Source organism: Ochotona princeps, chromosome 2, assembly GCF_030435755.1.
Source record: "Ochotona princeps isolate mOchPri1 chromosome 2, mOchPri1.hap1, whole genome shotgun sequence".
Taxonomy (NCBI): Eukaryota; Metazoa; Chordata; class Mammalia; order Lagomorpha; family Ochotonidae; genus Ochotona; species Ochotona princeps.
In genome coordinates this window covers 17,486,216-17,490,204 of record NC_080833.1, presented here as the reverse complement: position 1 = coordinate 17,490,204, position 3,989 = coordinate 17,486,216, and positions in this window count along the sequence as shown.

The following is a 3,989-nucleotide window of genomic DNA, read 5'->3' as shown; positions in this document are numbered from 1 at the left end:
AAGTCCCAGCTGCTGCTCCTCTTCCTATGCAGCTTCAGGCTAATGGCCTGGGAAAGCAGTAGAGGATGGCTCAAGTCCTTGGGCTCCTGAACCCATATGGGAGACCCAGAAGAAGTTCCTGGCTCCTGGCTTCAGATAGACTCAGCTCTCGACCACTGTGGCCTTTTGGAGTGTGAACCAACAAATGAAAGTTTTTTTTCCTCTCTCTCTCTCCCTCTCTCGCTGGGACTTTGCTTTTCCAATAAAAACAAATCTTTAAAAATAAATCCATCATCGGGCCTGGCGGCGTGGCCTAGCAGCTAAAGTCCTCGCCTTGAACGCTCCAGGATCCCATATGGGCGCCGGTTCTAATCCCGGCAGCTCCACTTCCCATCCAGCTCCCTGCTTGTGGCCTGGGAAAGCAGTCGAGGACGGCCCAATGCATTGGGACCCTGCACCCGTGTGGGAGACCCAGAAGAGGTTCCAGGTTCCCGGCTTCGGATCGGCGCGCATCGGCCCATTGTGGCTCACTTGGGGAGTGAATCATCGGACGGAAGATCTTCCTCTCTGTCTCTCCTCCTCTCTGTATATCTGACTTTGTAATAAAAATAAATCTTTAAAAAAATAAATAAAATAAATCCATCATCCAGGGGCAGGGGAAAAAAATCCCTCAGAACACACTTTATCTGGTCCTGTTACTGCTGTGAGCTGCTGAGGTCTCCTGAGCTTAACCTGAAAGACCCACATCATGTCCCACCCCCCTCTGGGCCCTGGGCCGTCCTGCTCCATCTGGTTGCGGTTGGGGGGGATACCCTGTGTGCAGCAAGGCCTCCCTGGAGGGGGTGGTGGGTCCAATTGGGCTCAGTAGCCTCGAATGCCCAGAGCCAATGAGAGGAGGATGGGGTCCTCAGGTGGGGTGGGAGGCCCGCTTGCCTCCATCGACTTTGATTCCATGAAAACAGCCCTGTGCTGCCCACGGGATGAGTGAGCTTGCACCTGACCTGTGGGCACTCTGTGGTCCAAAGCACATTGTGGAGTTCGTTCCACCCCAGAAGAGCGAGCCAGGTTTCAGACGTCACACATCACTGCAGTCAGCCAGTACCGGATGTGAACACCTAGACTCTTACTGATCCGTGTGTGTGTGCCTGGGTGTGTGTCCGTGTGTGCCCAGGAGTGTATGCCTGTGTGTGTGAGAGAGTGTGTAAATGGCTCAAAAGGAGATTTCCCCAGAGAACCACAGATGCACCTAACAGAGTACCGGCACAGGGGAGTCCAGGAGGGGCGGGCAGAAGCAGAAGCCGGTTGGAACCTCCCAGGCAGTCCTTGGTGCTGCCTGCTGTGCTGGGTCCTCCTCAAAATTCGTGTCCCCCAGGGCTGGTGCTTTAACGCAGTGGGTTTAAGCTACTACCTACGGCACCAGCGTCCCATATAGGAGCTGGTTCAAATCCCTGCTGATCCATTTCCAATCCAGCTCCTTGCTAATGCCCCTGGGAAAATAGCAGAAGAAGGCCCAAGTGGTTAGACCCTCTGTACCCATGTGCGAGACCCAGAAGAAGCTCCTGGCTTCTGGCTTCAGAACAGCCCAGCTCTAGCCACTGCAGTCATCTGGGGAGTAACTCAGCAGATGGAAGATCTCTCTGTCCCTAACTCTCTTTAAATCTGCCTCTCACAGAAATGTAATCATATTAAAAAGAAAGAACCCATTAGAAGCAGGGACTGGGCTCACACTTCCAGAGGGTCAGCTCAGTGCGTGTAACACGTGTTACATGCATATGTATACACAGACACAGTTACACCAACATTTTATGGAGCCTTTTTCTCCAAAATCTTCTGTCTTCATGGAGTCTTCAGCAAGTAGTACTGGGACACCTGGAGGTCCACATGCAATAGAATGAGGCTGGATCCCTACCTCACATCATACACAGTAACGAACACGAAAAAGACAAGATCTAAACAGAAAGGCCATAAAACCTGTGTAAGAATACAGCTGTGATCCTTCATGACCTTGGCTGTGGCAATTATGATATGCAAACACAGGCAACAAAAGAAAAAAATAAGGGAAGTTGGATTTTATCACACCGAAAGCAGCCCATGAAGACACAGGAAAGCTGAAACTACCATAGGAGAAAATATTTTCACATCCTGTGACTGATAGGATGTAGTATCTAGAACGGACAGATTAATCCTATAACTTTATGACAAAAATATAAAACACTTCAATTTTTAAATAGATTGAACACTTTTCCAAGGACGATACACAAATGGCCACAAAGCAGCAACAAGTAATCATCAGGGGAATTTAAGTCAAAACCACCAGGAGACACTTTCATACTCACTGGAATGGCTACCACCTTTTAAAAAAAAGAGAGAAAGATTTATTTTTATTGGCAAGGCAGATTTACAGAAAGAGAAGGAGATACAGAAAGAAAGATCTTCCGTCCACTGGTTCGCTCCCCAAGTGGCTGCAATGGCTGAAGCTGAGCCAATCCAAAGCCAGGAGCCAGGAGCTTCTTCTGCATCTCCCTCACAGATATAGAATCCTAGGGCTTTGGGCCATCCTCTCCTGCTTTCCCAGGCCACAAACAGGGAGCTGGATGGGAAGTAGAGCAGCTGGGACACAAACTGGTGCCCACATGGGATTCTGGGTGTGCAAGGTGAGGATTTAATGGCTATCACTTTTTAAATAAAGGAATATATTGTTGTTGCATTGTAGTATCCCATTTGGGTGCCAGTTCATGTCCTGGCTGCTCCACTTCTGATCCAGCTCCCTGCTAAAGGCATGGGAAAGCAGCAGAAGATGGTGCTAATGTTGGGCCTCAGCATCCACATGGGAGACCTGCATGGGGTTCCTGTTTCCTGGCTTTGACCTGGGTACCAGTAACCTGAGTGGTTCACCTGGGGAGTGAACCAATGGATGAAAGACATTCTCTCTCTCCGTAAGTCTAGCTTTCAAATTTTAAAAAAGTTCTTTTTAAAAAAAGAAAACTAAAGCTCAACTCACCATAATCTGTGGGGTGCAGGAAAGCCAGGGTTTGGAGAACACTCCGGGGCACTGGGCACTGGGGTGCACACTGGAACAACCCAGGGAACCAGAAAACAGCAAAGGAAGCAGAAGGAAAGACATAGCAAGAACAGAGCAGAAAGTGGTGGGATTAAAGGCAAGAAAGCAACAGACAAGAACGAGTGAAATCACAAGCTGGTTCTAGCCAGCCTGAGCAAAGAGAAGACCTGTATCACCAACACCACTAAAGACAGCGGGCACTACCACAGACCACACAGGCACTGGAAGGATAATAAAGGAATTCCATGAATAACTCTAGCCTTAGAAATGTGAGAACCTGGGCCCAGGGTGGTAGCCTAGTAGTTCAAGTTCTCGCCTTGAAGATGCCAGAATCCCATATGGGCACCGGTTCTAGTCCCTGCGGCCCTGCTTCCCATCCAGCTCCCTGCTTGTGGCCTGGGAAAGCAGTCGAGGACGGCCCAAACCCTTGGCAGCCTGCACCCGCGTGGGAGACCTGGAACAGGCTCCTGGCTCCTGGCTTTCAATCGGCTCAACTCTGGCCACTGCAGCCACCTGGGAGTGAATCATCGCACAGAAGAGCTTCCTCTCTGTCTCTCTTCCTCTCCGTACATCTGCCTTTCCTATAAAAATAAACAAAGCTTTTTTTTTAAATGTGAGAACCTACATGAAATAGACCAGCTGTTTGAAAGACACAACCTACCATAATCATAAAAGTAAATGATCAAAATATTTCTGTATCAACTTTTTAGAATGACACCACTAGTTAATATCTGTCCAAAACAGAAAGCCCAGATGGAGTCCTTGGTGAATCCTACCGATGATTCATGCAGAAAATCACCCCGAGTCTCTCCAGTCCCTTGCAGAGACTATGGGCCAGACACTCCCAGCTTCCTCCGAGGGAACAGGCATCATGTCTGCAGCAAAACCGGGTAAAAGCACACAAGGAAGCAAACTCACAGACCAGTATCTCTCAAACACAGGCGCAACG